Here is a 22,801-nt window from a genome sequence, read left to right on the forward strand (position 1 = left end):
GTGCTTTCACGTGACTCATGTAGTTTGGGTGGGGCCTCCAAAAGTAAGCGGGAGTCCAGGGCCAATGGTGGTTTTTATTTAAAAGTCTATAAACCTCTGACCCAGGCTGACACAGTCCTGCCCTCAGCTTCTGGTCCAAGAACAAGCTGGCCCTCTCAGCAAAAGAAGGAGACAGTGAAAGGGATCGGATCTGAACCTGGGGCTGGCCAAGGACCCCCAGCTTCTCTCCCAAGCCCCTGGCAGTCACAGAGAAGAAACCCTCTCGTGGGTCAACCCCACTCCCAGGCTAGTGGCTCAGGGCTGGACCCTGGGGTTTTGGAAAGGACCAGCCTGGCGTTGGGGAGGGGAGCGGGAGGGCAGAGATAGGGAGGAAAAGGGACAAATTGTCTCCAAATGACATCGTAAGACATCAGAACAAAATGTGTTTTTCTCTTTCCTACTCATCCCTCTTTTAAAGGGAACTAGAGATCATTCCTTGAAAGGGACCATCTGGGGGTCTGAGTCACAAGTGTGAAGGTTTTAAGACTGGGAGGTGAGCAATTCTGCACCTCCCCTCCTCCCTGTCTGCCTTCCCTCCCCACCTAAAACTGAGAGGGGAAAGGGCAGAGGGAACCTACAGGAAGTGGTATTAGGACCCTGTGTGGGGTACGGACATGTGTGTGTGTGCACCTATTGAGTGCGTGTGTTCAAATAGGCAAGCGTGTGTGTGTGTGTGTGTGTGTGTGTGCGAGCCTCCTCCCCTAATACTCTCTCTACCCCGGTTGCTGGCATAGGACTTGGAGCTGCTGCCTTCAGTGAAGAGCTGTCTCTTAAACCCAATGGAACTGGATGGCACAGTGTTGAATCGCACTTGTGCTCTTTCAAGCTGTGGGCAGGTGGCTGCCTCCTCTGAACGGTTTCCTCATTGGTACAAATTGTACACAAGAACCTAGCTTGTGGGGACATGGTGCAGATTAAATGAAATGAAGTCCGTGGGTGCTTAGCTCCAGGCACAGCCTTTTTCATTCCCGCCTTTTAGCGGCCCTGGAAGGAGAGCCGCTGCACGGAGGCCGCGACAGAGCAGGAGCAAGTACCGGCCCCGTGGAGAAGGTGCTGTCAGGGAGGAAAAGGTGGTGGTAGCACAGGAAAGGCTGCAGGCCAGCCTGGGAAGGCTTTGAGTTCACCCTGGTCAATGCCAGTAGGGAGCCATTGAAGGTTCTGTAGCAGGGGAGGGGCTAGAGCATGAGAGGTAGCTGGGGTCCCCCTGCACAGCTTACATGGCCATTACCTGGATCTTCAATGTGTCTGTCATTCCCGCCTCCTTCTGCGCACCCTTCCACAGCCCAAGGAGGGGCTCTTGGGCCACAGCTCAGCTCCCACCAAGACCGTGTCCGGGAGGAGAGTGGGCCAAGGACAACGTATAAGCAAGGACTTGCCTGAGCCTGGATTTGAACCCTTACTCTGTGCCCTCCTCACTGAGTGACTTGGATCCCTCTGAGGGGCAGCTTTCTCTCTGTGACCTCACAGGTTGTTGGGAGGTTTAAAGGAGATCATATATGTAAGGCACGTGGCACCGTGCCTGCGTTATCGCTGAAGCTCGGTGCACATTGCTGTTAACTTTCTTTAGAAAGGTGACCAAGGGGGAGAGAGAGAAGATGAGAATGACAGGACGCAGAGGGGAGAGAATGAGGGGGGGTTAGAGGCAGGGGAGGGCGACACAAAAGGCAGCCCAGCTTCTGCCTCTCTGGGCAGTCCACCTGCAGCCAGGAAAGAAGCCTCTTGCAAGGAGGAGTTGGTGGAGGGGCCCAGTCACTTGGTAAGAGAGGAGGTCACCTCTGACCCATCTCTCCTCCCATCTCCAGCACCACCTGACCCACCTCTCAGGGTGACAGGGCCGGACACGGTGGGCCAACAGCATCCTGGAGGGTTCCAGAGCTGGGCCTCCTGCAAAGGGGGGTGAGGAGGGGCATTCCCGGGGGAGAGGAGTTAGGACTGCAGATATGGGGTCTGGGAGTCCCACGTGGATGGACCATGGGGGCTCTGGGGACAGCCCATCCTGCTTAACCGGAGGCCAGAGGCTGCTCTGTGTGGGCCTGCGCAGCAGAGAGCGGGTGGCACTGGCTGAGGCAGGTTCCCTCCCCCGGCAGGCCAGCTGGGCCCTCCTCAGCGGCTGGCCACCTGAACAGGTGTGTTGGGGGATCGACAGGCTGTCATTTCTAAAAATAGAGGCTTACAGCCTGGGAGTCAGCCAGGTGTGGCTGCCACACAGCCTTCCAAACTGGCTGCAATGCATGCACACACCAGTTCTGGGCCTGCACAGACACACTCCAACTGCCGAGCACAGACCCAGGGGGCCCACGGACACCCACAAAGACACACACATACGTTTACATGCACACATCATTGCTGAGGCTCAACCCTGGTCCAGGCCCCTGATCCACCCTCTCACCACACTCACACTCCCCCATACACACCGACACACACCCAGCGGCTCCTGGGTCTCCCCACATACAACATCAGCCTCCTGAGGGCAGTGCCTGCTGGTTTTGTCCAGTTTGTTGTTCCTTCAACACCTTTAGCAGTGTCTGGCATATAGCTAGTGTTCATATTTGCTCTATAAATAAATGCACATATACACTCGCATGCGTGCGCGCGCGCACACACACACACACACACACACACACACATTCTGTGTTTAATTATCCCCCCCCATCCTTACCCCCATCCCCACACCGGGGTTAAGTTCTATTAGGCCCTGGAGAGGGCAGAACTAGGAGGCCTGGCCTTCTCTGGCCTGGCCGATCCCCACACCCAGAGTCCGGGCCAGGGAGAGGCCTTGAGTGGGGGGTCCCAGGGAAGCAGTAGAGTGAAGCCCCTATTTGGGATGGAGTGGGGATCTGCTTTCTATAGGAAAACCTTCCTGGGGAGCCACAGCACTGTGCTGGAGCTCCGAGTCGGGCAAGGGCTGGCTGGGCCATGTCCCAGGAAATCCCCTGGTTTGCCCTGAGTTTTAGGCAGCCCCTCCCCATCCAGGAGCGCTGGGCACTGCTTTCACAGGCCTGGGATGGGCCTCCCACAGCCTGCAGGCAGCTGCACAGAGCGAGCCTGAGAAGGCAGGGCAGGGCAGGGTAGTCTGCAGCCCTTGGCGGGTGGAGAGGAGCCTTGTACAGTGAGAGAAGGGAGGGCCTTCTGGGAAGAGGGCTGGCATCTGAGCATCTTTGACACTAGGACTGGTAAGTGAGCACCAAGTCTGTGCTAGGACCTCAGGATGCCCATGGGGTGAAGTGGAGGCCGCCTGGGCCTGACCACCAGTAATGAGGAAGGTGTACTGTGACCCAGGGGCTATTGAGGGCCAGGGCCAGGCCTGTGACCACAGCCCAAATCACAGGACTGAAGAATGAGGTGCCCGAGGGGAGCAGCCTGATGGAGGTGGGGGCAGGGACAGACAGGTGGCAAATGGATGAACAAATGGACAGACTGGCAGATGGACTGAAAGGCACAGGAGGATGGATGGGCAAATAGACAGAAATGTGTGGATGGCCACTGAACAGCTCCACCCAGTCACTCTCTGAAGCCCCACAAGCACCTGGAGACCAGATAGTCCCACCCCAGACACTTTCCCCATCCCACTCCCCATCTCCTCCCCAGGCCAGGTTCCCAGGGAGGCCAACACCTGCTTGGCCTGATGCCCAGAGATGCACCTTCCAACCAGGTACAAGCCCAGATGTGGAATCACCTCCAGATGTTCTCACTTGAGCAGGTGTTCATAGGATGGGGTGGAGGTAGGGGCCATATCTATGGGCTAAGACTTCTAAAAATAGCCCTCCCAAAGTAACTGGGGAGTGCCCAAGTTATAGCAGACACACACACACACACACACCCCTCCGGATATTTGAAGTTTCACCTTCGATGGCTCCTTCCAAGGAAAACCTTAGCTTGAGTCACCTTCCAGATGTCACCGTCCAGCCCTGTCTCCTGCCCTGAGACAGGTTCCCTCCTCCCTCCAGCCACAGTTCATGCCTTGGGGTAGGCATCCCCTCCCCATATACCGTGGTTCACACTATTCCTACCGCCAGGAACCCCTTTCCCATCTCAGTCCGGGACCCCATGTACTGGTCCCATCATTCAAGACAGAGACCTCTGTATACCTAAAGTTTAACAGCGTGACACACAGTAAGGCAGCGGTTCTCAACCTGTGGGTCGCGACCCCTTTAGAGGTCGAATGACCCTTTCACAGGGGTCACCTAAGACCATCGGAAAACACATATATAATTACATATTGTTTTTGTGATTAATCACTATGCTTTAATTATGTTCAATTTGTAACAATGAAATTGGGGGTCACCACAACATGAGGAACTGTATTAAAGGGTCGCGGCATTAGGAAGGTTGAGAACCACTGCAGTAAGGCCTAATATGTGTTTGTTGGCAGACTTAACCAACTGAATAGCTGGATGAAATCATTAGAAGTGTAAGTCAGCTAAAAATTGGTGCCAGATGGACCGGTGTGGACTAGCTGCTATGGGGTTCCAGCCAGAGCAGGCCTCAGCCCATGGAAGGAGGATGGTGAGCTTCCACAAGCACACACTCGTCCCTACAGCCGCCATGGAGTGAGTCCTGCACCCTCTCTCACCCTCAGCTTCCCATGGAAAAAATGCACAACCGACTAGTCAGCCCAGCCCAGCCCACGGCGATGGCAAGGGAGGTCAGCAGGCCATGGAAGGAACATTCAGTCTCCTAGTCCCCTGTTCCCTCCGCCCACTGACACCTGGGAAAGCCCCGGCACTTTTCTAGGGCTTTCTTCAGGGCTGGGGAGTGCCAGGGCAGGCCCTCTGCCAACTCAGCAGGTCCAGGGACTTTGGATGTGCTGACGCTGGTAGCCATGCCACACCCCATGTGGGCTCAGCGCTGACCTGGGCCTGAGCCTGGCATTGATTGATGGATTGGCATGGCATTTATTCCTTCGGGGCCAATCACACCTGTGTAGTGTGCACTCTGTGTAAGGCCCATTTTGAAGCACTTCACTTAATCCTGGCAGTGACCCTGATGCCCATTTTACAGTTGGGGAAACTGAGACAAGGATATGGATGGAGCAATTTACCTGAAGTCACAGCCGCTAGGAGTGGGCAGCGTAGTCTGGATTCAACCCCAGGCTGCGTGCCACCAGAGCCCCCATTATAAACCACTATGCTATACTATTGTCTCTTTAAACTTATATTTTTAAGCAAGAAAAGGTGAGTTACTTGGTCTAAGCTGCCTTTGGCTTTAGGAGCACAGACTTGTGACATTCCAGGTCATTTCCAGCCCCATGTCTGTGTGTCTGTCCCCTATCCTCCCTACACACACACACTTGCCTTATCCTCATGTTGCCACGCACATCCCTGTGACCTCCTGGTTCCTCCCTGGCCAGGCACCAGGCCCGTGGGAACACTGAGCTCTGAAATATACCCCCCCCCCATGCCCGTCCCTTCCCCGCGCCCGGGCTCTGCCCAGCCCAGCATTCCTGGAAAGCTCAAAGGCGGCCTCTTTCAGGGGAGACTTTTCCTCGGGGCTGCTATGGCTGGAACTGGGATAAACGAGAAGGGCCCACCCACAGTCCCACAGATGCAGTATCTGGGGCCACAAAGCTTGAAGTGGGCTGATCCTCTTCTCTTTGTCGGGGCCTTGGCAGGCGTGAGACCCACAGAGGAAGGTTGAGAACCACTGCAGTGTGTCCCCGGGGGCTTTTTCTGGACTCTTGGGGTCCAGCATTTTTCCCCCCACCTGCTTTCCTCAGTCCCATCCCATTACCAGAGCTTGCATCACTGTGTGTCCTTCCCTGTGCTGGGTGCCACAGGGCCTGCCCCTGAGGGTTCCCCACGCTGGACGAGCCCTGCAGCCTTCCCGGGAGCTGCCCACCACACTGTGCAGCCAGTCCCCCAAGACCTTCCGGGCCTGTGCGCAGCCATCTGCTGACTATTCACCTCGGGGACCTCCACCTGCTGCTGAGGGGGCCCAAGAGCATGTCCTACCTGCTGACCCCAGGCCCCAGCTCCTAACTCGGACCTGGGCACTGGCAGCAAAGCCCCAGCAACACTGCCCCCTGCCCGGGGCCTAGTGTGGGGCCTGCCTCTTAGCACTCAACTAAATGGGCTCCTCCCAGGCACTTCCAGCCCCTCCTCCTGCCCAGCCCCAGTCAGAGGCCAGTCAGCCTGGCGGGTTTGGGTAGGAAGGAAGGAGCTGTCTGGGTGCCAGGGGCTGAGGAGGCGGGCCAGGCCCTCGCTGCTTGCTGACCTTCAGCAGGACCTTCTGAGCATTCTTTGATCTAGAATTGCCACATGTACACACACACACACACACACACACACACACACACACACACACTCCCATTCACACCCAGCCACGCTCTGACCAGCGATGAAACAGTGCAGGTGTGGGGCTGAGGCAGGCCAGGGAGGGGCCTCCTGGCCTCTCCTTAAGGAGGCCCTGGCGCCTCCTGGTACTGGAGCACGAGCAGAGCCTGCCCAGTCTCGGGGAGAGGCCCCTCCTCAAAACGGGCACCAATCACATAACCCCAACTTACAATTCTCTCTCTCTCTCTCTCTCTCTCTCTCTCTCTCTCTCTCTCTCTCACACACACACACACACACACACACACACACTGTACTCACCTCTAGACTCCTCATCGTTGGCAACCCCTCAAGGTCTCCACCCTCCCCCCCCACTCTAGCCTCATAGAAAATATTAAAGCCCCACAAAGCCTTGGGCCCTGACACAACCCCTAGCAGCTGAGATCAGCCCTGGTGGCCCAGTTCTGGGGACTTTCCCAACAGGGTCTGCCCGATTGGGCCCACTGTCCCTGGGTTAGGCTTAGCGATTGCTGAGTGGCCCGCCGCACACCTCCCCTGCGCCTGTACCTGTCCCTGCACCTGCCTGCACACACGGTGGCTCGGCACTACTTCCCAGGACCTGCAGACGGCTTAGGGTCAGAGTATTTTCTTTTCTGTTCTTTGTTTTTTGTTGTTTTTTGTTTTGGTTTGGTTTGTTTTGTTTTTCCCCATGTACATGCTGTTGATGGCTCAGCCCAAAATGCCCTCCCTCCTTGCCTTCCCGACCAGAAGCCAGCAATCCACAGGTCAACACTGGAGCCCTGTACTGAGAGCTTTACATGTCTCCATTCATTTGATCCCCACAGAAGCCTATGAATCAAGTACCATTAATTGTACCCATTGTTCAGATGAGGAAACCGAAGCTGAGAGAGGTTATGGAATGATACATTTCTGCCCACCTTCCCGGGACCCTCCCTTCTCTTCTTCACTGCACCCCTGCCCACTGCCCCCACAGGAGCAACTGTCCCAACCTAGAGCCTCTGCCCCTTGCAGTGGCTTCTGCTGAGCCTGTTACTTCAGTCCCCAGGTGTTGGCATTGGCCCTCTTCCTTCCTGAGCTCTGTGAGAGCTGGTGGGGGCCTGGGCCCGAGTTCCCACCCCGCCTTGCTGCCCGGCACCTAGCCTGGCAAGTTAGCCGTGCAGGCAACTCTTTGCTGCCTGGAGAAGTGGCCACAGGGAGGATGATCAGAGCCCTCCTCCTCTCTCACTCCCCTCCACCTTCCTCCCCTCTGCTCACCCTGGCCAACCCTATTCTCGCCTTTCCTACCAGTTCCCAGGACAGTGGGGGCTTCTGCCTGCTCTCAGGTTGGGCGTTACTGCAGGAAGCGGAATCTGTGGGGGGCTGACCTTGGGAGAGGTGTGGGGCTGAACCAGCTCGCAGGCGGCCTAGCCTGGGCCTGGACACTGGCCTGGGCACAGCACCCTGTCACCTCTGGGTGGCCACTCCAGTGTGTGTGTACACTTGGAGGGGTGGAGGTGCAGACGATGGAGGGAAATGAACCATTGAGCCAATACCACATTTATTTAAGAGGCACTGAGTTAAAAATAGAACGAGTGCCCAAGAGCAAGCAGCAAGCGCACTGACTTCTGGCTCAGACGGGGAGAGGAATTCCAGGGGCCCTGAGGAATTCCAGGGGCCCTGAGAACTGTCCACGCCCTGGGGCCCTCCGCATGGGCTCCCGCTCCTGCAGACAGACTTGTGATTCTGTCAAGTGTCACGCACACCCCAGCATTGCTGGTGGCATCAGCAGCATGGTTTGTGTGCTTCGAAGACTGCAGGGTTTTGTAGCAAAAGAACATGAACGTTAGACCTAGCAGGACCCCAGCGGGGGGTCACTGTATCACTGCCCCATCTCCACCCCTCATGTTGCAGAGCGGAGGACTGACGTTCCCAAAGAAATGACTGGTTCAAGGTCATGCCCAGCAAGGCAAAATCAGGTCTCTTGGCACCCAGCTCAGGACTCTTTCCACTGTGTTACATCATGCTAATCATGTCATATTGCACAATGTTTGGATAGATTTTGTTCTTTCATGTTCTGTTATGTAATGTCATGTAGGCAGAGGAATGGGCTGAGGGTGGAGGTGGGGAAATCATTGGAAGGAGAAGGTGACAAAAAGGCCATAAGGCGAAGGTACAGGCAGTGAGCCCAGACCCTCCCCACCCAGGTCAAACCCAGCTCCCTCACCTGAGATTTCTCCCCACGTCAGTTCGTAACGGGTGTGGTGCAGCACCCAGTACCCTAATTAGCCGGTGTTGACAGTTTCTGGTTTGTGTGTTATCACCTTGGGTCCACTTATCTTTATCAGAGCCAAAGGTTGATTGGACCACTCCAGCCCGTCTCAAAGCAACTCCACTAGGATTCCATGGAATGTTTATGGCCACTGCAAGTCACAGCCCTCTTTCCTCCAGATAGCGCCTGGCTTGTCCGAGAGCTGCCCCCTGGAGTCTTGGGTTCAATCCCCACCCTGCCCACCAAGAAGAGAGCGTAGAGCTCTCCCCTCGGAAGGAAAGTGATGCCCAGGCAGAGCAGGCCGGGCCTGGACGCAGGCCTCCTGACCTCCAGCCTCGGGCACCCCACAGCCATGCCCCGGGTACCTGAACCTGCCAGAACCCCTGCCAGGGGCCTCAGCCCCCGCTTCTCCAGCTGAACAAAGGTTCCTGGGCCTTATCCACCTAGAGCAGTGATGGCGAACCTTTTGAGCTCGGCGTGTCAGCATTTTAAAAAACCCTAACTTAACTCTGGTGCCATGTCACATATAGAAATTTTTTGATATTTGCAACCATAGTAAAACAGACACTTATATTTTTGATATTTATTTTATATATTTAAATGCCATTTAACAAAGAAAAATCAACCAAAAAAATGAGTTCGCGTGTCACCTCTGACACGCGTGTCATAGGTTCGCCATCATTGACCTAGAGGGTGGAATAGTAATCTGGCTGTCTATGCCCCAGTCCTGCCCCTCTCAGCCGGCCTCCCCATCCCCATTAGGACAGAGAAATGGGCCTGTGGGAGCACAGCGCGGGCCCAGCAGACGGCCTCTATGGCCACCTGAGGTCATTCTCGGTCTGTTGGCAACGTTGGCCTCACAACTAGGCCCTCAGGTCCTTCCTGATCCCCTCTGAGCCTCAGGGGAGATAGGTTCTCTGAGAAATGACTTAAACTTCCTGATCCTGACCTTCCCACCTGGACCCTGTTGATCCAATGATGTTGGAGAGGATGGGTCCGACTCCCAGCTCCGGCCGCTGTTAACTTCCTCAGGACCCTGGGCAGTTCACTTCCCACCCAGACTTCAACTGTATCACCTGTCCGCTGGGACTTGGTGCCTGAGTCCGGGTGACTGCCACTCCCCCTTCTGCATAGACCCACCTGGAATAGGATCCAGGGCCCGGGGTGAAGCTCTTTGTGTCTCACACCTCATTGGGCTCTACTTACAGTCCTCCAAACCCCCTTAGTTCCTGGGCCAAGTCTCCAGGAAACTCCTGGGGGAGAGGGAGACACCTAGTGAGGATGTCCTCAGAGACCTCAAGGGCGGACAGGTTCCTGCCCAGCAGGTGTGTGTGTGTCCACCCACCCTCCCAGGGCATTGTCTGGAGGGGGCATTGTCCGGGGGCTGGACGGTTGCCTTTATGGCCTGGCATAAAAGGTAATCATTGACCACATCAATGCCGACCTACGCGTCAGGGCCCGCCCAGGCTCGACCCTGCCAGGCCCTGGATTATTTTACAGTCACATAAAAGGAGCCTCCAGACTGGCCCCTGGGGACTTTGGCCCTCAAGGGGGGAGCGGGAGGGAGCCGTTCCCTAGAGACGGTCTTTTCTTATAGTAATATTTACTTGGCCAGGGAAGAGTCCCCGCCTTTTATCAAACACCACTGGGATTGCCTCAGCCTCGCCTGCCTGAGCCACAGAGTCCCCACCAGCCACCCGGACGAACCCAGCAGGGCCCCTTCTCAGGCTGGGACTCAGGACACATGGAGGCGATGTTCTTTCCTTCACAAGTTTCATTGCATTGAGCTGTCACTAGCCCCAGGGAGTAGGAACGAATATTATTCCCATTTACACGTAGGAAAACGTGGTCTCAGAGAGGAACATGCCCAAGTCACACAGCCAGTAAACGGCAAACTTCAACAACTAACTCCCCATCGTCTAGATGGCAGCAGTCTCCAGATTTGTGCATTGCTATCAGTAAAAACAGCTCTTAGCACACACCTTTGATCTATTTATATGTACCCATAAATCATACGTATGTATGACTGAAAACCTCTATGCCGAATATTAGCAAATACCTGCACATCCTAGCGTTCAAACCAGAGCACATCAACACAACAGGCAACTCCTCGAAACTGGATTCCAGCAGGGACACCTGGGGCAGAGAGAGAAAGTAGGAATGCTGAACTCTGGAGGGACGGTGAGTATGTTGGGAAAGGGCATTCCAAACAAATGCTTGAGCAAAACCCAAGAGGCAGAAAATAGGAGGAAATGTTCAGGCTCAGACAAGAACCCTGGGAATGTGAATGAGTGCAGCCAGAGACAATGCTGGAAAGGCCGGGAGGGGCCCCGAGTAGCCAGCCCGACTGCCAGATCTTGTCTAGAATGCCGTGGGGAACCGCAGCAGGTTCATGAACAGGGCTGTGTTTGGGAAGCTCCCCTCGGGCCACACTGCGAAGCAGGAATACATTCTTAGACTGATGTCCCTGGAGTCATACGGCCCTTCCGGAGGCACTAGGCTGGAGGCCAGTTAGGAGTTGCCACACTTCTGTATCTTCACACACACTCTGCCATTTACCAGCTGCCCAACCTTGAGGGAGTTCAGCAACCTCCCTGGCCTTGGTTTTTCTCATCTATAAAATGGGCTGACAATAGTACTCACACCATGGCTATCGTCGCTCTGGCAGGGAGAATTGGCTGGCATGTCTGGTTCAGTGGCTGGCACAGAGTAGATGCCCTGTAAATGGCTGCTGCTCTCACTATTAGAACACATCTTCTCACCCTAGCTGGCTTGGCTCAGTGGATAGAGCGTCAGCCTGTAGACTGAAGGGTCGCGGATTTGATTCCTGTCAAGGGCATATGCCTGGGTTGCAGGCTCGATCCCCAGTAGGGGGTGTGCAGGAGGCAGCCAATCAATGATTCTCTCTCATCATTGATGTTTCTATCTCTCTCTCCCTCTTCCTTCCTCTCTGAAATCAATAAACATATATTTTTTAAAAAACAACAACACCCTTTATTTATAAAAAGAAGAAGAAGAAGAAGACCACACCTTCTCTTTGCTCTGCTTGAAGAAATCAAACCAACACCCCAGTAACCTAGTTCAGACCTCACTCTAGAGCAAGCATGTCAAACTTGCGGCCCACAGGCCACCTGCCTCATTTATTTGGCCCGTGTTAGCCTTTGAGTTTGACATGCTTGCTTTAGAGCAGTGGTTCTCAACCTTCCTAATGCCACGACCCTTTAATACAGTTCCTCATGTTGTGGTGACCCCCAACCATAAAATTATTTTCGTTGCTACTTCATAACTGTAATTTTGCTACTGTTATGAATCATAATGTAAATATCTGATATGCAGGATGTATTTTCATTGTTACAAATTGAACATAATTAAAGCATAGTGATTAATCACAAAAACAATATGTAATCATATATGTGTTTTCCGATGGTCTTAGGCGACCCCTGTGAAAGGGTCGTTCGACCCCCAAAGGGGTCTCGACCCACAGGTTGAGAACCGCTGCTTTAGAGACTCCCAATAGACTTACTTCTCGCTCCCCTGGCTGAGCTAGCTCTGGCCTCACACCACCATGTAGCGCTTAGCACATCGTGTGACAGTGACTGACATGCAGGTCTGTCACCCGGACCCTTTCTGTGCTCCTGTACCAGACACTTAGAGAACCTGGTTAAATGCTTGTGACTCGGCTCAAAGTTGCATAAAAAGTGAAATAACATGAAAAGAGGAGGGAGAAGGAGGAAGAGGAAGAGGCGTATTCAGAGGCACTGTGTTAAGCTCTTCACATGCATTGTTGTATGAATCCTCTCATCTACCTTATAAGGTACGCGCACCAAGCAGGATATGCCGTGGTGGTAACAAACATCCCAACATGTCAGTGGTTTAAAACAATACTTACTTCTCTCTCATGCCACATGAGCAGTGCGGGTCACCTGGAGGGTTCTGGACTCCGTTCTCCTCACTCCAGGACCCAGGCTAAAGGACGCTCCCATCAACATCATTGTTCACCATCACCATGGCAGCGAGAAGGGATGTGAGAGTTCACACATTAGCTCTTTTTTTGTTGTTGCTACCTGGAAGCGGCATGTGTCGGTCTTACTCAGATTACATTGGCCAAAGCAAGTCACTAGACCACATTAACTTCAAGGGGGTAGTGAAGTACAATCCTACCAGGCCTGTTCCCAACTCTGTGTCATGAAGACCACACAAGGTGGGTCAGGTCCACCCCCAGCTGTGCTAGCCTCTCCCCACTGGGTCACCCAAAGCCCCCTTGTGGCAAAGGGTAGACCCCTCTATCCAAAGACTATCCATCTGCCCCCTTCCCTGGAAACCATGCCTCCATAACATCAAAACACAAGAATCTGGGTCAGTCTTTATCTTCCAGGAAAACTGAACTCATCGAGGAATCAGCCTTGACTTTGGTTAGGCAGGAAAATCACAACCATATTTCACATCCAATGCCGAGACATTGTGGGTCTGGCAAGGAGCACGGGAGAGAGGGAAAAAGCCAGGGGCAGCTGGCTTGGGTTTGGAATGTGATTTATTACCAAATAATTACAAGCTATCTGCAGGCTGGGATCACACACTTGAGTTTGTGCCACAAGGAGCATCTGCCCCGTGCATTTCTCAGAGCCCATTGCCTGTTTTTTCCATCACCGTTTGCAACGGGGATTGTGTAGGCTCTGCAGGCAAGTCTGCTGTGTGCATGTGTATGTGTATTTGTGTAAATGTGTGAGACAGCGAGTCAGAAAGAGGGACATCTCTTGTATGCACAGTCCCTGGTGGTGTTGAGGAGAGGGAAGGACAGGTCCCTGTCTAGCTTCTCATCCCAGATTTAAGAAAAGACTTCCACATGCAAAAGTGTGTGCTAAGCCTGGCTCCCTATGAGAATCAGAAATGTCCTCAACTCCAGGCAAATTTCACTCTGCTCCAGGGGCAAGTTAAAGGACATGCAGTCAGACAAAGGGGTGAGGGGCTTGAGGGAAGAATAGGGGCAAAAATAGACAGAGTTTCAGGCAGGCAAAGCAGAGCAAACGTTCAAGGTGGGAGACCAGCTGGATACAGAGGCAAACTGGGGACAGAGGCAGGGCTTGCTGAGGGACAGGGGCGGTGGGGACAGGACAGTACCAGGTGGGGAGTGCAGGCTCTGGGGCTCTGCTGCTTACCAGCTGGGTAACCTGGGCAATTCCCCGGCCTCTGGAAGCCTGAGTTTCCTCAACTGTAAACTGAGTCTGAGAGCCCCTATAACATAGGGTTATGGTGGGGTAAGCGAGCTCATGAGAAAAGCCAGCACAGGCCTGGCTCCAAGAAGGAGGACAGTAGACCCGGCCCTGCCCTGTTCTCTGGGCCCTCATGGGGGAGAGGGAAGAGGGAACCTAATGAGAAATCCTCCCTGGATGTCCCAGCCTGTGTGAGCGGCTGGATGGGGAGGGGCCTCCCAGACATTCAAGTCCAGAGGGAAACCAGTTACTAGTGAGCAGAGACCCAAGAAGAGCTCCCTTGTTTTTGGTCCTTCTCTTCCCTTATTGCCCTTCCCTCAAGACCTTGCTAGTTTCCAGGGCCCTGCTGGCAGAGGTAGGAGTGGGGGAGTTGGAGTTCTGGAGGCATAAGAAGAAATTTCAGAACCTGCCTTTCAGGAGCTCATACTCTAACTGGGAGGCTCACTACCCAGAAAATACTAGGGGTACCGGTTAATAATGCGGATTGACCCTTTACCGGTTAAAAATTCGGATACTGGTTAAACATGCGGATTGACCATTTACTGGTTAATAATGTGGACTTTGTAATCAAAGAAAACACGATAATTTCAAGAGAAACATCAAAAGTGCTTTATTCAAAGTAATGTCCATTGCTAGCTACACATTTCCCCCATCTTTCAGGTAATTTGTGGATACCGTCCCAATAGAACTTTTCTTGTTTTGAGGCAGACCAATCAGAGACCCAATTTTCCACTTCTTCAAACGTTTTGAAGTGCTGCTCAGAAAGTGCATATGCTATCGATCGGAACAGGTGGTAATCTGAAGGAGCAAGGTCTGGTGAATACGGCGGATGGGTTAATACTTCCCAGGCAAGATCTTTTAACCTGTCTTTAACTGGTTTTGAAGTGTGTGATGGTGCGTCATCATGAAGTAAAATTACTTTACTGTGTCTTCTGGCCCAATCTGGTGGTTTTACGATCAAAGCATGGTTCACATTGATTATTTGTTGTCGGTAGCGATCCGTATTAACGATCTCACCTGGTTTTAGAAGCTCATAATACCACACCTTCCTGATCCCACCAAACAAAGAGCATTGTCTTCTTTCTGAAGTGATTTGGCCTTGCAGTTGATGTTGATGGTTGACCTGGATCAACCCATGATTTTGTGCGTTTGGGATTCTCAAAATAAATCCACTTTTCATCGCCAGTCACAATTCCATGCAAAAAAGACTTTCTTTCGTGCCATTGAAGCAACATTTTACTGATGACTTTTTGGTTTCCCATTTGTCTTTTGTTCAGTTGATGTGGCACCTGGCCTTGCAGTTGATATTGATGGTTTAACTGGATCAACCCATGATTTTGTGTGTTTGGGATTCTCAAAATACATCCACTTTTCATCACCAGTCACAATTCCATGCAAAAAAGACTTTCTTTCGTGCCATTGAAGCAACATTTTACTGATGACTTTTCGGTTTTCCATTTGTCTTTTGTTCAGTTGAGGTAGCACCCATTTTCCTTCCTTTAAAATCTTTCCCATTGCTTGTAAACGATCGGAAATTGTTTGCTGAGCAATGTTTACTCTTTCTGCAAGTTGTTTTAGAGTTTGACATGCATCTTCATCCAATAATGCTTGTAATTGTTGGTCTTCAAACTATTTTGGTTGACCTGGATGTTCTTTGTCTTTCACATCGAAATCATCACTTTAACATGTTTAAGCCAGCGTTCACAAGTATCTTGAGATGGAGCATGTTCACCATAAGCTTCCCGAAGTATATAACTTTCAGCAGCACTTTTCTTCAAAATAAAGTAATGAATTAAAACTTCCTGAAGCCCTAACCAGTTTGGCTCAGTGGATAGAGTGTCGGCCTGCGGACTAAAGGGTCCCAGGTTTGATTCTGGTCAAGGGCATGTACCTTGGTTGCAGGCTCATCCCCAGTAGGGGGTGTGCAGGAGGCAGCTGATCAATGTTTCTCTCTCTCATTGTCTCTCATCAATGTTTCTAACTCTCTATCCCTCTCCCTTCCTCTCTGTAAAAAAACAATAAAATATATTAAAATTAAAAAAGGTTTTTTTAAAAAAGTTGTATGCCTTTAAAAAAAACAATTTCCTGCAAATGCTCTTTTTTTGGCATGAAATTTGACATTTTTAAGCGTAACTATATCTACGATGTTAACACCTTCAGAAAATTTGACATATAAAGTTTTGAAGCTTGTTGTCAATACAACAAAATGGCATACATATCAAATCACATATATATATATATCAACATATGTGTAATTCCAGCTTTTGAAAAAAATCCGCATTATTAACCGGTACACCTAGTAAGGAATAGAAACCATGGTTTGGGGCTGGAAGAGTTCAGGGCCAGGAGATGGCATCAGGGAAGAAGCTAGAGCCTGGAGGATGGAGAAGACAGGTATGGGGGCCCGGAGGGCACTCAGGCAGTGAGCAGTTGGGTAGCAAATATGGGACCTAGAACCCGGAGCATAGGCCCGGCTGTGAGTACTGGGGGCACGCCTGGCCTCAGGCTTGTGGGGGAGGATCCACAAGGGCCCTGGGGCTTGCTTGGTCAGGAACGGGGAATGCAGCCAGAGCACCTAGAGATAGGTCCGGACACAGGTGTGGGGAGCGGCGTGCACACAGGGAAGGGCAACTGTCTCTGGAGGGGGTCCTCACCTCCTGGTCTGATAGGCCTGGGGACAGGACCTCACTTACCATCCCACAGTCAGGCCCCGGCGGTGTTGACAAGCGGGCCCTTCCCCCTGGCTGGGGAGCTGAGATGTGGCATTGTTAAACTGGAAGTGAGTCACCGAGCTTTTCCTTCCTTCTCTTCCTCTCCACTTTGCTTGTCTGCATATTCTCATACTCCCCCCCCACCCCCCCTCCCCCCGCTTACACACACACACACACACACACCTTTCAAAATCCATGAATCATAAATAAGTGGTCTAGCAGCATACACTGGGAGGAACACACACACCACCTTTCAAAATCCATGAATCATAAATAAGTGGTCTAGCAGCATACACTGGGAGGAGAGGGGCTTGGCTCAGGGTTCTGGGCCGAGCGTGAGTCTGTGGGCACGCGCACACAGGTGAGGGAGGCTCTCTGACATGCAGGTGTCTTGAATCTCTGAGCTTATCAGTGTGGTTGAGGTCAGGAGGGGGTATCTGTGAGGCGAGCTGTGGCATCTACATGTCCGTGAGGTTGTGGTTGGAGGAAAGTTTCCACGGGGCGGGGGGTGCTGTGTGTTCATCAGCTGGGGGTGTCTGTACTGTCCGTCCGTGCCGCAGAGGGCTGGGCGCGGGTGGCGAGAGTGTGTTTGTGCCAGAGGTGTGTCCGCATGGATATCCGCGTTGTGGAGGAGGGGGGTGCTGGGCGTGGAGGAAGCGCTTCTGTCAGTGTTTGTGCGGCATTGGGGGTGTCTGTGCCTGACAGCCAGCCTTGCCTCTGACTCTGCAGATTGTGAAAGGACTTGGATTTGTGACTGAGGCCCGTGTCGTGCCCTCCGGTTACATTTCCTTCAGCCTGGCCGTCAGGTGGGAGATGAACCCAAGTCAACATGGGTGGCTGTGGCCCTGGCTCATGTGGCTCAGTGGTTGGAGTGTCGTCCTGTGCACCGAAGGGTCACAGGTTCAGTTCCCAGTCAGGGCACATACCTAGGCTGTGAGTTTGATCCCCGGTCGGGGTGCATATGGGAGGCAACCGATCGATGCTTCTCTCTCACATCAATGTCTCTCTCCCCTCCCCCCTTCCTTCCTCTTTCTCTCTCAAATCAATAAAAAAACATCCTCAGGTGAGGATTTAAAAAAAAAAAAAAACATTGGTGGCTGTGGTCAAGAGCAGTGTCACACTCACAGGGTTTCTCCAGGGGGTAGGGAAGCTCATCAGACTGAGCACCTGGCCTAGAAAAGGGGTGAAGTTAGGGCCTGGCTCCCTCCCTCCCTCCCTCCCACCCTAACCCAGTCCACCCACCACACAGAGCCCAGCAGAGAGAAGGGGCAGTAGGGGCACAGGGCCCGCGGGGTACCACCAGGCAGGACTCAGCTTAGTCACCACAGAGGATGCCCCTCACTGAGGAGCCCTCCCTGCAAACCCTAGAAGGCAAGGCCTCTTTCTCCCTGTGTCCCGTGTGTAAAAGGAGGACAATGATACCTACAGAAAGGGGTCACCTGCACCCGTGGTGAGCCTGGAGTCATGGCCACAGGGAGTGGAGCTCAGAGTCCATTCTCCTGTCCTTCTCCCCTCTCCTCCCGGGGAGAAACCCTTTACTGTGATCCTCCCCCTCGAGGGAGGGGAATGGAATGCAGGTCCTTGGGCCCTCTCTAGGGGGCGCTGACAGGCAGCCAGCACGTGCCTGCACCTGTCAACGGATTCAATGGGCAATAGATAAGGCAGGCCTGGGGGAGAGGAACTTAAGTGGGACTTAAGGATCTGTGTGATGGGGGGACCGAAGTGCTGTGGGACCTGAACAGGAGGGTTTGTCTGTGAGATGTGTGACTTCTGTCACCCACTGGCCCTAGGAAGAGCTCCTGGGGCCCCTCTGAGAATTCAATCCCAGGCTCTCATGGACTGGGCCCACGGAGAGGGTGGTCAGGCTGTCCCTGGATGCTTGACGAAGGCCCCACTCCTCCTGGAATGGAGGAGGAAGGGCGATGGGGGACCTGCTTTCTCTCTCCTCTGTAGTCCTCACCAAGGCAACACTCACCCCTTAGAGCCCCTCAAGGAGTTGAAAATCCCCTACTTCAGCCCCAGGAGGTGGCAGCAGACAAGGTGAGGGGACCATCCCCCAGACTGGGCCCTGGAGAGGTCACTTGAGGGACTCTTCCTAACCTGGCTGTCTTCTCCTGGGATGTAGCCTGAAGATTGGAGGGGTAGGGATGGCGGGGGGTGGGGGGGCGGTCGTGGGGCAAAGCCACACCCCTCCACCCCATGTGACCAGGCTCCCTGTGTGCCTACATGGCCAGGAGGGAGGAAGCTCCAGGTTCAACTCTGAATTCTGGGGGGTGGTCCCGGTCCAAGGAGGTGCTGCCTTCCTCCGGCACTGCCCATTCATAAAGGGCACTTGTGCCCAGGCAACACCGCCCACCTGGGGCTGGGGGCAGGGGCCACGCTGAACACAGTGCCACAGTGAATGCTGGACAAACGCGCCTGTGTGCACCCTGGCTGAGGTGCCAGAGGAAGCGCAGTCGGGGCCGAAGTGTTAATGGGCCTCCTTCCTGCCCTGCCCAGCCAGCTCCTCGGTGCTCATCCCCTCTCCCCTGTAATGCCCGCTTCCGCTCAAGTCCCAGCACACTCCCTCCATGTCCCTGGCCACAGATCTGTCCTGCTTTGACAAACATCCCTCTCAGCCTTCGGGTTTATGGCTTTTCCGTGTGCCTTTCTTCATGTGGTTGGGAACCAACACTCTGGTCCCCTATGCAGAGGCTGGGCCTGGGGTGGAGGAGGCTGGGGCTGGGCATGGGGGCTGGGCCTGGCCAAGCCACAGGAGGGGAGACAAGACCCAGGAGGGAAAAACTCAGGAGGGGGCGCTCAGCAGGGTGAGCTCTGTCCTGAAGGAGGTCCAGGCAGCTGCTGGAGCCAGGAGGGGGTCCCAGGGAGGACACGGAGACCATTCCAGTAGTGAGGGTGGGGGTGGGGAGGGGGGAAGGGTCACACCAGCCCACAACTCCAAGAACACAAGCAGAGTAACCTGTGGGCTTGTTTTTCTTTTTTTGTTTTTAAATGGAGCATTTATTAAGCACCAACTGGGACCTGTGCTAAGTAAGTCCCATGAATTCCTTATCTCATTTAATTCTCACAGAAACTCCCCATTACCACCCCCCCCCCCCTTTTACAGATTACAAAACTGGGGCCCAGAAAGGTTAAGTCACATGTGCCCATGTCACAGAGCAAGGATTCAAACCCAGGCCGAGTCCACATGTTGAACAAAAGCCACTCCACTATTTGCATTCTTGTCAGTCACTGATGAGCTTAGGCATCTGGGCCTGTGACTGCCCAGTAGAGAAGTTTCCCCCACTCCATGCAACTGGGCCAAAGGATAGCATGTGGTGGGAGCACATGTGCGCGCACGCGCACACACACACACACACACACACACACACACACACACAAATGCACACACACAAATACACACACACAAATGGAAGGAAACAAAGGAAGGACATTTCTGGAGCATTTACTGTATGCCTGACACTGTGTTTTACAGGTTAGTGTTTTCCTTTTGTTTTTAGTCTCAACAATCCTATAAAGCAGATCTGACAACTCTCATTTTTACAGATGCACCTCAGAGAGGTTCAAAGGCAGAGCCAGCACCTAAAATTGACTCCACACCACCGGGCCTGATCTGTGTTCTGGGGGCTCCAACCTGCCGGAGAGAAGACTGAGGGGGAGACGGAGGTGAGGCCCAGCCCCCACAGCCCCAGCCCCAGCCCCAGCCCCAGCGAACATCCTCTGCCTGCCTTTGTTCATAAAACCGAAAAAGTGATGATGGTTTTCCTTCCTCTCTTTAAGAAAACAACAGAATCAAAACAAACAGAGAAGGGGAACTCCCCTCCTGTAGGTTTGCCAGAAATAAAAGGAAGAAATAGTTTCAGTCATGCCCTGCGCCACCCTGCTGCTGGGACAGGGTCTGGGAGAGGGAGAGAGAGAACCCCTCATGAAAACCCAAAGCTTCAGCATCCCCCACCCCCTGGTCCTGTCCTGAGCGTGGCCTGGTGGTCCTTAGCCTGTCCATCACCTCCCCTCCCAAGATCCCAGACCCTTATGCAGCTGCAAATTCCCAGAGGGCTGTAGTCAATCCTAAGGAAGGGCAAAGAGGAAATAGAAACATGCAGGTCCCAGAAATAAAAACAGCCCCAAAATGCACACCAGTCCCCGCAATATGTACACCATGACCTCCCATGGCCAGTTCCTACTCAGGGCTCCCAGGTCCTGTCCCATTTCTCACTCTTGAGCCACAGGCACTGGAGCCCTCAGGAAGAGCTGTGAGGGGTCCCTTCCTTCCCAAAGTAAGGCTTGTCTGTACTTAACCACAACAATCAAAGTCTGGGCTAGCCTTGGGCTTGTGGTAATATGAAACACCCACCCCAATGCTGGTCACAGCCCTCCCATTTATCACAGAGATCAGCTTGTAGTTCCAGATATCTTGTGCTGATTGGTTCTTTGGGGGTGACTGGCAGCTGCAGAGATCTGCACCCCTCCCCCACTCCCCTCCCCCCCATACAGCTTGGCGGCCTTAAAGGCTCAGCAGTGTCATCCTCACTGCGCCTGCAGAAACAGGATGTGACCTCACAGGACCGCCCCATCAGTCAGCTTCATTCTTTGACAGAGACTGAAAGATAAGCAGCACCCCTTAAAAACTGCCAGGATAGATTAAGGAATTTGTGGTCTGGGTTCAAGGTCAGTCTGGAAATAGTTTTTCCCCATTGAGACTCATTAGTCTCAGCAAATACTAAATGAGTACTTAGTTATGTATTCAGAACTGTACTTGGTCCTATGGGAAATGACAGAGAAGTCTCCCAGGGACCTGGGAGAGATGGTGGCAGAGAGATGATTGCACCTAAATAATTAAACTTCTCTCAGAATTGTGGGAGGTTAGAGGGGGAAAGTGCATGAGTTCTATTGCTAACTGTTTAAGAATGACTGCACCACAGGAACCTGAGCTCTGAGGACAGAGGCTGTCTGTTTCTTGTGTTCCAGGGCTGACATGTCCTGCACTTAGTAGGTATTCAGTTGTTGTCTAATAAACGGCCACTGTTTGAGCTTCCTTAGCAGTAGATGATCAGAGGTCAAGCAAGGACTAGTCTTCTGAAAATAGGGCCAGAGCTGCTACCTCTCTGAGCAATCCCTTTCCTTCAGCACCCCCAGTGCCCCGCTTTATCCTCTCTCATCTGATCACTAAGGCACTCATCTTCCTTTGCTTTCTGCCCTTAATGCTATAGGCAGTTAGACAGACACGAGCAGAGCAAGGACAATGGGCAAGGTACATAAACTCACCAGGGCAGAAAGCCCCAGCTGCCTAGCAAGGGGCAAAACTGGGAAAACAAGAACGTGTCGTGTGGTTTTGGACCCCTGAGCTTTCATATCACTGCTCCTTCGGCTCAGAGCCCCTGGCCTTTTCCTCCCAAAAGATAACATCTAGGCCTCTGTTGTACTTCAGCTCCAGATCCAGAAAAGCAGCAAAACCAGACAAGTGGCGCCATGGCCGCCTCAGGACCAGCTGCATTGGCTAATGACCCACTGCCCTGACAGGGACCAGTCACCACCCTGAAAGAGCACACCTGGAAAGCTGGTGAATATTCTATTAAGACCCTCTCCTGAGACCTCCCCTGAGATTTACACCCACAAGAGAGAGATAAATACGCTCAGGATGAAGGACCCGCGCCTGCTCTTCCCCAGGGGAGCCATTCCCTTTCCCCTTCTTTCCTCTTAGGGGCCCTATGAGACTTGCCACCAGGGGAGCAATGGGCAGCGGCAGCTCATCCATGGCTCACTGCCTGAACCTGTCTTCAAGGCCCCCTTTTCTCTGACTTCTCAGTGAGCCAAAGCAGCCCAGCCTGGACTCTCCCGTTGCTTCTTCTGTGCCCTTCCTTGTTTCTCCGTCCTAAATATATTTGTGGTGTGGCCAATAAATTCTTACTTACTTTACTACACTTTGTCTCTTGATTGAAATCTTTCCTTCAAGAAGATAAGAACTGCCAGGCCGGTGTGGCTCAGTGGTTGAGTGTCAGTCAACCCATGACCAAGAGGTCACTGGTTCGATTCCGTCAGGGCAAATATCTGGGTTGCGGACTTGATCCCCAGTATGAGGCATGCAGGAGGCAGCCAATCGATGATGTTTCTATCTTTCTATACCTCTCCCTTCCTGTCTCTCTAAAAATCAATAAAAACATATTAATAAAAAAAGAAAAAGAAACGAGGTCTCGTCATCTTGCTGGTAACATTAATACATTCTCCAAGTGACCTCAGGAGTTACTGTGCCAAAACACAAGTCAGATTGTGTACTGCCCTCCCTCAGAAGCCTTTGTTGACTCC

General features: G+C 52.9%; 1 long non-coding RNA gene across 1 annotated transcript; it reads left to right on the top strand.

The window, feature by feature from the left end:
• The first annotated feature begins 4,369 nt into the window (after positions 1–4,369).
• Positions 4,370–22,419, top strand: LOC106725838. The gene is made up of 3 exons (XR_001361827.1): positions 4,370–4,589; positions 20,045–20,164; positions 21,927–22,419. It is a non-coding gene; the product is annotated as an uncharacterized LOC106725838 (long non-coding RNA).
• Positions 22,420–22,801: the final 382 nt, after the last annotated feature.

The sequence above is a fragment of the Myotis brandtii genome, unplaced genomic scaffold (assembly GCF_000412655.1).
Source record: "Myotis brandtii unplaced genomic scaffold, ASM41265v1 scaffold191, whole genome shotgun sequence".
In the NCBI taxonomy this organism is placed as follows: Eukaryota; Metazoa; Chordata; class Mammalia; order Chiroptera; family Vespertilionidae; genus Myotis; species Myotis brandtii.